The 12,220-nt window shown below is 33.9% G+C and overlaps 1 protein-coding gene across 5 annotated transcripts in view; it reads right to left on the reverse strand.

Moving 5' to 3' along the window:
* The window catches only part of LOC121731995 (calcium-transporting ATPase sarcoplasmic/endoplasmic reticulum type), a 44,607-nt gene extending 32,778 nt beyond the window's left edge, over positions 1 to 11,829 (reverse strand). For 4 of the 5 annotated variants that reach the window (XM_042121725.1, XM_042121726.1, XM_042121721.1 and 1 more), the window contains exon 1: positions 11,718 to 11,829. The gene's annotated coding sequence lies outside the window, so the exon portion shown is untranslated. Of the gene's footprint in view, positions 1 to 110; positions 219 to 11,717 lie in introns of those variants that run through there. The other variant, XM_042121722.1, reaches the window with a different exon arrangement.
* Positions 11,830 to 12,220: the final 391 nt, after the last annotated feature.

Below are 12,220 nucleotides of genomic sequence, written 5' to 3' on the forward strand. Positions count from 1 at the left end.
ATCACAAAGTTTTTGCACGAACTTATTATCCGGAACTTTTCACTAGGTTTAACACTGGGCTTTAACACATCCACGGCTTATTTTGTTTTCGTACAGATGATGAAACTTACTGGTTTATTTTTTTGCGACAGCGTCGAGAAGAAAAGAAGAAATAAAAGTGACGCGGGAGATGTTTTCCCGCCGCGCCCCGAGAACTGACTCCCGGGTGAAGAGCGACGATTTTAGAGCGGCGCGGGCGCGGTGGAGGGACATCGACGGAGATTTCTTTAATTATTTTGGCAACAGTACTCGATGGCTCCACCGAGTCGTTTTCCAGGGTTGTGTGTCGCGCAGCGGCCGTCGTCGGTCGTCTCATGATGATCTTTTTATAGCGGCCGCGGCCCGGGTCGAGCTCTTGGTACTGAACTTACAGGCGACAATTTTCTTTATGGGAAATTCCAAATATTGATTTTATTTTGCCCTTTAAGGAGATTGAAGCCATTTTTGGGCTTTTTTAGGGTTCCGTACCCAAAGGGTAAAAACGGGACCCTATTACTAAGACTTCGTTGTCTGTCCGTCTGTCTGTCTCCAGGCTGTATCTCAAGAACCGCTATACTAGCTATAGCGGTTCTTGAGATTCTTCTGAAATTTTCACAGATTGTGTACATCTGTTGCCGCTATAACAACAAATACTGAAAACAGAATAAAATTAATACTTATTTAATATTTAATTTTTAAAATTTATCCCATTAAACAACAAACGTGAGTTTTTCGACCTTTTTCGCTAGATACCAATAATGGCAAGAGGTAGGCATTTGAACTTTTCACACATTTTTTCATTATAATATGACGTGTACTTTAATATTTAATAATAATATTAAAATAAAATAAAAAATAAAGGGGGCTCCCATACAAAAAAACACAATTTTGGCCTAATTTTGCTCTATAATCATGGTACGGTACGGAACCCTTCGTGCGCGAGTCCGAATCGCACTTGGCCAATTTTTTTTATCATTAACATACAGATTACAGAGAGTGGTTAATTTTATATCGACCCAAATGTCTCTTACAGAATAATGTAGAAATTACGAATTTTCTCATAAATTAAGGGATACCGCAGTGTAACCATGTAGTTAAAATACATGCCGTTAAATGATTTTCATTTTTCACACACTGTATATGGTCATTATCTCGTAATTTCTTTCAAGAAATGTTTGGAAGACTAGCTTTCTAAATATCCCGTCAGTTATTTTGTATTTTAATACCTGTTCACTACTCTAACATAGCTAAAATCAATTGGTAAATAATACCTACCTATTATAATATTTATAATACCAAGATAATAACAAATACTTACAAATACAAACGAACAGTTTTTCAAAATAAACAGACGAACATAATATAACCTCCTCCTTTTTGGAAGTCGGTTAATAATAGCGAGCGCGATTTCTTAGAAGTTAGAGCAATAATTATTATATACTTACGTAATAATATTTATATATTATACGTTTCAATTTTCATTTTTTTTGCTTTAGTTATTTTATATTTATTGAGAATTGAGATACCTTTAATTAGCCGACTTCCGAAAAGGAGGAGGTTATATGTTCGGCTGTGGATATTTTTATTTTTGTATGTTCAACGATTACTCCGCCGTTTGTGAACCGATTTTCAAATGTTTTGTTTTGTTATATTAGGTCTCACTCCAATTTGGTACTATGTTCACAAAAGTGGTGATCTGATGATGGGATCCATGAGTAATCGAGGGAACTCCCCAAAATTTATATGGAAACATATGGTGATTATGGTTTTATGAGAAGCATCCGAAGCATATGCTACAAAAACGCAAGATTTTGCACCAAGGTATACTACGGTTCCGAAGATACGAATTCCTTATAGATACAAGTTTGGGGGCTTAGGCGCTGTTTTAAGAACTGAAAGCATATGCTACTATGCAAATTATATTCATCATCATCATCATCATCATTATGTCCTTATGTCCTTATTATATTGGTACTTTTCATAGCGATTTTAATAAAAATATCCCACTGACCGCCACCGCCACGGCCACCGCAGGCCGCGTCTGTGAGACGCTTAAAATTGTATACTTAATACATAATTAATGAAATTATTAGGTATTTTAAAAAAAAAATTAAAACTGACTTCCAAGGAAAAATAAAAATAACATCCTTTTATGAACTAAAAAGTATTATTTTTCCATTGAATTAAATATTCGGATTTTCTAAGGAAAAGGAAGTGCACTTAGAATACTTAGATATACCTCACGACTGGAGCTGAAGCAAGGAGAAATGTAGAGAAGATATACTTCATTTTCATATTAGTTCGGATAACTTCAATGCCAAATAAAATATACGACATAATTTAAGTATAAGTACTTACGCAATGGAGTAACGCGAATTATGGTTTTCCGCACCACGTAATTTCTTTGGAAAATATATTATCACTGGCATTATTTTGGCAATGGCCAATAGCATTAAGTTAGTTGTACTGTACATTAGTATACATATCATATAATTATATAGTATTAGTTCAAGAGCAACTCAGACTTGGGAAAATTACATAATATCTCTAGGATAGTTTTTGCCCGTGGCTTCGCCCGCGTGGAATTTTGAGAACGATATAATTTCAGGAAAAAAAAGACATTTTTTTTACACAAAACATAGCCGAAATAAACCTTATTACTGCTGCGGAACCCTTCATTGGCGAGTCCAACTCGCACTTGGCCGGTTTTTTTTTGTTTGTAGGAGGTAATCTCTGAAACTACTGGTCCGATTGCAAAAAAAATGACGTCAAATAGAAAGCCGGTGTGCTCCTGTAGCCCTAGCACGGCCACCAGTAGAAATGCGAAAGTATGGATAAACTGTGGAGATAAACTTAAGGTAGCGTTCTATACTAGACTATAGTCCTAAAAATTCAAATAATATCCTACTCTATGACATATACTATAGTCTGTCATAAAGTGGCATTTTAATTGAATTTTTGTCGGTCGCGATTGGCCGCGGTAATAATCGGAACGGCACCTTTAGTTCATGTCCACAGTTTGTTTATACTTTCGCGTTTCTACTGGTGGCCGTGCTAGGGCTACAGGAGCACACCGGCTTTCTATTTGACGTCATTTTTTTTGCAATCGGACCAGTAGTTTCAGAGATTACCTCCTACAAAAAAAAAAAAAAAACCGGCCAAGTGCGAGTTGCACTCGCCAATGAAGGGTTCCGCAGCAGTAATAGGGTTTATTTCTATGAAATTAAACATTTTTGATTTATTTTTATATTTCAGTTTATTTAATGAAAGTTAAATTAAAGTTCACCATTTATGACGTATAAAAAAAAAACTACTGGCTAGATCTCGTTCAAACCAATTTTCGTTGGTAGTTTTTATAGTAATGTACATCATATATTTTTTTTAGAATTATCATTACTTTACTTTAGAAGTTAGAGGGGGGGGGGGACACATTTTACCACTTTCTCGCAAGTCTCTCTCGTAAACTATTCAGGTTAGAAAAAACGATATTAGAAACCTCAATTTGTTTTTTGAAGACCTATCCATAAATACCCCACACGCATAGGTTAGATGAAAAAAATTTTTTTTGCCTAAAATTTTTAATAATTTTTCTATTTTTGTACTTATCAAAATCTTATATGCGGTTCACAGACTACATCTACTTACCAAGTTTCAATGGTATAGCTCTTATAGTTTCGGAGAAAAGTGGCTGTGACATACGGACGGACAGACAGACAGACAGACATGACGAATCTATAAGGGTTCCGTTTTTTGCCATTTGGCTACGGAACCCTAAAAACAAACTTTACCTCTTTATTATATTATTAGTGTAGGTAAGAATTCAGTAACAAATAACAATGATAATATATTGTTATACTCATACGATGATGCAATATGAGTTTAGGGTTGAAATACTCTTCTCCTTTGGAGTGCAAATAACCAGGGCCCCCGCTACCATATGTGCAATGTGCAGTGCAATGCACACGGGCGCCATCCTCTAGGGGCGCCAAATCGCCATCATTAGGGGCGCCAAAACCAAGGGCCCAAAAATTTGCCTAAAGGGGCGCCAAAATCCTTTTTTTGCACACGGGCGCCAGAAGCCCTTACGGGGGCCTGCTGAAATAACATAAAATTTTGTGGTAGAGCCTACGGTAGAGCCATAAACCTATTATTAAGTCTATGGGTAGAGCGTATGTTTTTAATATCCTATCCACCTATGCACCATAATTAGAGCGATATTTGTTCATAACAACAGCAACAACAGTATGACATCACGAGACAGTTGACAAGCATGCGGCTTGCACAGGTGATGATAATCTATAAAGTTGGATCGCAGCCGACATTGATCGCTGGCAAGACGAGCCGGCCTTTGACATGATCTATGAGGCTAAATATTTCATCTCATGACAAGGATTTCTTATAAACTAGTACGAGATGTATCTGTGATTATTATTATATTACGGTACATCAGTTACACTCGATTTCGAATCAAATTGAACTGCCAACTGAGATCAAAATCAAAGTTTGGAATGAAATTTTCTACTGCAGTTTAAAGATGTGTCAAAACTCCAAATGTAATAACAATTATAGTTCTTGCAATTTACGAGCGCGCGTAGCCTTTATTTGTAGTTGGAAATACGAATAGACATTTTCGTTAGTGTGCGTACCTAACGGAGCAGTCAGTAGCGAGCGAGCCATGTACGCGTGTATAGATATGGTCACCAACACAACTAAGGGCGCTGCGCGCTCATAGATTGCAAGAACCATAACATAAAGCATATCTCATGAATTTCTTCCAGGTGAGAACGCCAGTATCAGTGGATTCCAGTGCTGGACGAGCACATACAATATATTAATTGAAACACGTGCTTTGTCCATTTTTTGACCGACTTCCAAAAAGGAGGAGGTACGTTCGGCTGTATGTATCTATTTTTTTGTATGTTCAAGGATTACTCAGCCGTGTATAATCCGAATTTCAAAATTCTTTTTGTGTTGTATAGGGTTTAGCTTGAATTTGGTACAGCAATTACGAAAGTGGTGATCTGATGATGGGATCTATGAGCAGAGCAGCTAAATCCTTGAAATTTATTAAAAATCAAATGGCGGTTAAGAAGTTGTTTCTAGTAACTTAAACAATAATATGTTACAAATAAGTGAAATTTCAAAAAAAGATGTCTCTTGATCTGAAGGTACTGAACAGAACTCCTGAATCTTTAAAGATAAAAGTTTGGGAATTGCAGCATCGCTTAGATAAATGCAAGCATTTACCACAATTCTGCTTACAGTAACAAAATGTGAATATGCAGCCAACATTCGTAGTGGTTATTTACGCATGAAGCCTTATATTGTAGATAACTAAAAAGAGTAAAATTATTATTTTTTAACAAAAAATTTAAACCGACTTCCGAGGTAAAAACAATATTCTTAAAAATATATATCGTATTAGACTATGAAGAAAATGTATAGAGTTAAATATCAACACCGTCTCTAAGTAAGTTATCATTATGTCTTTATAGGTCTACTGTATAACCAAATGACAACAACCCTTTTGGCTTCAATATGTTTGCACTTTATGAAACATAAAGATTAAATTAAAAATTAACAATCTGTGAATTTTAACTACTTATAATAAAAGAAAAATAGAGTTTTGCCGGGAATGTGAAAGAGTGGTGTTGTGTTTTTGTATTATTTTCCTAAAATTGTGTTAACTGGGTTTTTAATTAATGTATCTTGATAGGATATTAACCATTTGATATTCGTTTTCATGCATAAGTGTGGGAAAGTGTTGTGAGGAAAGAAATATTTTTAATAAATTTCAAAAAGTTGTTAAAGAACGTTTATGTGCTAAGGCTTATTATAAGGTAACTGATTTTCGGAATAATAGCTCACCTTGGGAAAAATAAGCTGAAAAACCATAGGCCGCTTTTTTTTATTAATGGTACCACATTTTTACATACTTAGTGTAATTTAGCTTAAGCTATTATTGTTATTTTCCACCTTTTTGGTAAAAGGTGGCCCCGTGCGAGTTTCTTACGCCGGTTCTTCTCGCCGGATTAGTTCCCGAACCGGTGGTAGGCCTCATGTAGATTGTAGACACGACGTTTTAAAAGTGTTAACTTTGTTAACCTACTTAGAAATAAATATTTTTCATTTTCATTTTATTTTCATTCATTCTTAATTAGTATGGTCTACTGTCTTTGTAACTAAAAACACTAGTTATCTAATAATTTAATTACTATATAGCGTATTTTGATACTCTATTATAATGTAGACTATATTATTATAGATTCGGAAAATACACCACCGGATGTTTTCATTATTATCTGTTTACATGCCAAAATATTACGAAAATTTACCTCCAATAACGGAATAATAATTTTTTTCAAGGTCAAACATAACGTGAACATTTTATTCCATCAATACGTTACTCTTTTTTCTCGAAATTTAAAATGCTATTTAAAAAAATAGCTTCCGTTTCAAAAAGTTACTATACGCACCATCTATACGCACCTTTAACTGTATGAAAAAAATACATATAGAATTTTTCCTTTTAGCACACACACGGCACTAGTGGAGTCTTCCACTGTATTAAGTTTTAGATACCAAAGGAATAATATTTACTGAAAACCCATGAATATTGAGTGAATTCACATTCTTAATATTCAACATACAAAAGTATTCTCACGCCGTGTGTGAAATTGAATGACGCATTTTTTATTGCAACCCGGAAAATGATATTCTCATCTTTCTTTATATTCATTGTAAATTAAAACTGTAAGGACATATTGACCGTCACTCGTTGCGCTTGTTCTCTTAAAACAATAAAAAGTTATCTAAATTATACACTTTTAGAGCAAAATTTCAATGGAGTTTTGTCTAGTCCGTTTTCTATCAAACTAGGATTGTCATCAAACGGTTTTACATTTCATGAGATCCAATAATAAAAATGGTACTAGAGACTTTATATGTGGGAGAGCCATGCTTCGGCATGAATGGGCCGGCTCGACCGGAGAAATACCACACTCTCACAGAAAACTGGCGCGAAACAGCGCTTGCGCTGTGTTTCGCCGAGTGAGTGAGTTTACCGGAGGCCCAATACCCTTCCCTATCCTCCCCTATTCCCTACCCTCCCCTATTATCCTATTCCCTCTTAAAAGGCCGGCAACGCACCTGCAGCTCTTCTGATGCTGCGATGTCCATGACCCGTTTGCTCGTTTGCCCCCTTATTTCATAAAAAAAAAGGTAGAGAGCGAAGAACTCTTCTTGGACAGAGCACAATAACACTATATTTATTAAGGTTGCTTTAAAAACAACCTGTTTTTCTTTAAAATCAGGCGTTCTTTTACTTTAAAAACAGGCAATTTTAAAGCAACATTAATAAATATTGTGTTTTTGTGCTTTTTCCAATGACTGGTACTGTCCAATCTACTAGTCATTTACCCTAATTCAGATAAATTCAACCAAGGGTGATTTTGTCAAAGTACGTTTTTGTTTCTTTCGAATTAATCATTTATTAAATAATTGAGTATAAACGGTGTGGTAAAATTGATTTTAGGTCGTAATACCTGGATCATGGGAATCGCAGACACAATAGATTTTCAATTGCTATGCGACAGCCGGGTGCCGCTTGGGGATTGATGGGTTGAGTCGATATAAAGATTTTATTAATTATTTTTTTTCGACTTTACGTAAACTCATCCATATAAGAAATGTTATCTTCGAGTAGACAATTTCTTCTGCCTGAACGTTATAGAGGCTCAGAAGGTGCCATACTAATTTTAAACACCATGAACTAATGAAATAGAGAAGTTTTAACACAAAATACAAATATTTGTTGCTTCCACACAAAATGTCAGCCTTGCGTTAAAACTTGAGATATATTTAGAGAGTGAAAATAGAAAATCACGGCGAACAGCTGAATGCCAATGTTAACGTCTATTTCAGTGTCTGGATTAAAAAACGAAATACTCGGCAACAGTTAATTACGGCCAAGTTTTAGAAATTTTTCAAAACATCAAAAGGAAGCGCAATCGTACTGTTCTCAATTGTTAACGCAATAAACTCCATTGTAGTTGTTAAATAATAAAAAAACTTAGTTTTTGTGTATTTTTTGGTATGTAGATATTTTTATAGGGTAGAAAACTAGCTGTCGAAAATGTAGAGATGCATCGAACATAAGAAATCGAGTTACGTTTTTCTCAAAAAAATGTTTTTTGTGTTGCTTTTCATGAAATATGTGGTTATCAACAAATGTTTAATCAGACAAAGAAAACTTTTGTTTGGATGAGAGCTATACTAAATAACGTATAACATGTATATTAATAACAAGTTTCTAATAATTATTTAGAGCATGTAAACCTCTTACAAAATGTAACCAAAATTAAATGTTATTTGTTGCAAACTACGTAACAAAAAAGTAAGATAGCTAGCAGCAATTTATTATAATTATAACATGAGTTATTTCATAAATAACGGATGTATTCATCTCAACTCTTTTAACTCAGATAAACTCGGTAAGGTCAGAGTAATCGTAAACCGAATGTGAAAAGCCTACTTACGAGTAACCTTTTAAAATTCCTAGATAATGTATGGTACAGACGCACAAGTCGTCATGAGGTATAAACAGAATGAAGGTAGATCCAAATAGATCATTATTCATTACTATAATTGAAAGTAGCTAAACTGGAGTTGTAGGGCAATAGGGTATGACTTGGTATGAAATTGATATTATTATCTTATTGTTATGATTTATGAATTACCTTTGTTGGGTTTCTAAAGTTTTTTGACTGTAGTTTATGTTTACCTACTAATCTAGCTTTTGATTGACTAATGACAAACTATTAAGCGATTAACAATACTGTTAAATTAATAAACTGTCAAACCTCAGAAAATGAGTTTTAGTATACTAATATATTTTATTACTATTTTTACTAATATCCTTACTAATATTTTACTAATATTATACTTTTAATACTATGATTTTGGAAAGGATTTGACCTACCACTGCGGCCCATGTAAGCCAGGATTGACAGTTGTTACCAATTATGATATGAACCCTTTACATGATTTCAGGGAGCTCAAAAGACAACGCAAACCACTATGGGATCCTCAACGAAATTAATTTAAATTAGGGAGTAGGAAGTATTATTATTTCCCTTCATAGGTATAGCCGGAGAAAGCACAAAGTTGCAAGACTAGTCAAAAAAGTAAGGAAGGAGTACTGTTGGAACAAAATATATAATATACTAGCTGTCCCGGCAAACGTTTCTTTGCCATATATTTAAAGTATTTCCATTGTCGCCCATACTATTTTATTGAAGTGACTACATAAGTATGTCACCATGACAACGTCTATCGCTATCCCGTCTCACAAACAATGGTCGCCGTCAGTCTCGAGTTATAATAATTTACTATTATTTATTCAACAAATGCACTTATCAATATAAAAAGTACCCAGTAGCCGATTCTCAGACCCACTGAATATGCATATAAAATTTGGTTAAAATCAATAAAGCCGTTTCGGAGGAGTACGCGGCCTAACATTGTGACACGAGAATTTTATATAAAAGATTATAATATGTCCAACTGCCGCATTTAGAGACGAATATTAATTACTTAAGTGTAATTAAATGAAGATTTTGATATAAGTCTCAGACGTTATCTATCCAACTCTTCATTAAATTAAAGTTAAATCGTCATTAAGCTCATCTGAACAAAGATTACTTGACATAAAGCAGTCGTAACATAATTATAAGCAATACTAAATTGATTCTGAAATAAAATCGAATCAATCAATTATGATTATAGATAGAGCAATGCCAGAACTATTTCTCGCATTTTCAGAGGTCAAATGTTATTGGAATATCTAGATAGTTTATTGAATATTGAGTGTTCATTTAAAGCTATTATAAAAGTACTATATTTTAATACTGTTTGAGTTTTTCCCTATAACAAACCCTTTTACTATCCCGGAAGACTTATAAGTGATATAAGGAAACCTTGGTAATGCGTTGTACATACTTTGATTATTTCCCCGTCCCCATGCATTGTATTCGATAGCTACTATATCAAACACGATTTTTGTTATAATTTTTCGCGCGTCTTACTAACGTTAATGATATTCGGAGTGTAAAATATATATTCAAGGCCCGTTTTCTTTGTCTGTCATATAACTTTATCAATGTGCCAAACGAAAACAAGCCTGCATGACTAAATTTTATAGTCAAAGACAAAAACGTAAAATATACTGGGTGTAACAAAACTAAGTGATAATACTTGAGGGTTTGCTGCTACTTTCACAGTGAACTCTATATACGGGATCCATACACAACCACACAGTATTATTGCTTAGTTTTTGTTACCTTGTACAGTACCACTGTATAGTGTAATACGCAATTAATCAATTATTATAAGTAAGTATGTAATTTAGTAAAAGGTTAGAGTTTTGTGAACATTACAATATTTTAGCTTTATGTAGACAAGAATTTGGACTAATATGTTATCAGAGGTTGTTACGAATCTGATAACTGGCGGTAGAGCCAAATGCCAGACAGCGATGAGAGATAGAGCCTTGGGCTGCAGCTCAAGATATTTTAGGACCAAGGAGCTCGTTGCATTGTTAAACATTATCCAATAAATGTATGGAGAAATGAGTAACATATCTTATCTTATATCTTTAAACGAGCAATTCTTTTATATATGTATATATATATATATATATATATATATATATATATATATATATATATATATATATATATATATATATATATATATATATATATATATATATATATATATATATATATATATATATATATATATATATATATATATATATATATATATATATATATATATATATATATATATATATAATTGGAATCTCGGAATCGGCTCCAACGATTTTCATTAAATTTAGTATATAGGGAGTTTCGGGGGCGATAAATCAATCTAGCTATAGAAATCATTTTTAGAAAATGTCATTTTATTCGTGTTTCATCGAATACCGAGCAAAGCTTTAAAAACCTATGTATATAATAGTTAAGTGGTCTTATAGTATTTCCGGTAATTATTCCAACAATAGATTTTTCCTTAAAAGTCTTTAAAGTACGCGTGTAGCACTATTTCACGTTACGTGGTTAAACTAGATTGCTAGATTTACATTGACGAATTTTTATAATAATATCATGGACCTACAAATCTGTAGGTACGGTTACCGATAGATTCAGTGTTCCACTTTTACAGATTATCAAATACGAAGTAAAAAATTATAGACCAAGTAACTTGGTTTCTATTCACTGAATGACATAAGTATAATTATTGTGTTAAACTCATATCAAATATCGAATATAAAAGTAACTAAATTCAAAGGAATCATGAACTAAAATCGCTAATCATTGTAACTGGTCGACCTTATGTAACATGTTAAAACTCTGACTAGAAAATAAATGGCAGATTTATCACTCACTAATGTATCAAAATTACGAGGCACAGAATTTTGATATTTCATATAAAGTTATGTGTTTCGATTCACCATTGAAACTTTAACACTTTGAGCTTCAAACATACAATAAAGTATAAACAATAACATCAAGTAACAATTCGCATGTGGCGCCACCACTTTCTCGTCAGATTTTTAACTTTTAGCACTGGACATTTTCGTTCTAGCAACACTTCACAATCCAAATCCGGCACGGCACTGCACTTCACTGACTTACCGTATCACTATCACTTGGTCCCAGTCACTGGTGAATAAAAAAAATATATTATCGGTTGAGTTTAGCGCGCCCCATGAGGAGAGCGGGATTGACCAGGGCGTGAGGGCTCCACGCCGTTGTCTTTTATAAGCTCGTGCTACATCCCGGGCGAGTTGCCAGAATATATTCCGCTGGTGTGTTCGTAGGCGTCTATTGCGGGGGAATAGAGTTCAGTTTCGCGTGGAGATGGCGGTACAACGGGCGCATTAATTGTCAATTATCAAGTTCGCCTTCAGGATATCAGTTAAGATTTAGGATTGCCTAATGAGTTGACAAATTTTTTGCTAGATTCCATGATCAAAAACTGTGTAGGTGACGTGAAAAACATACCTAATGTTTTTCGTTTTTTCGTGTTCGATAATCGTAAATTTTTATTTAACTGCTAGGTAATTTATTATTTTTATATTCAAACCAAGATGACGTCCTCAACTTCGTTCCTCGACGTCGTTGCGTCGACATTCATT

This window comes from Aricia agestis, chromosome 11 (genome assembly GCF_905147365.1).
Source record: "Aricia agestis chromosome 11, ilAriAges1.1, whole genome shotgun sequence".
In the NCBI taxonomy this organism is placed as follows: domain Eukaryota; kingdom Metazoa; phylum Arthropoda; class Insecta; order Lepidoptera; family Lycaenidae; genus Aricia; species Aricia agestis.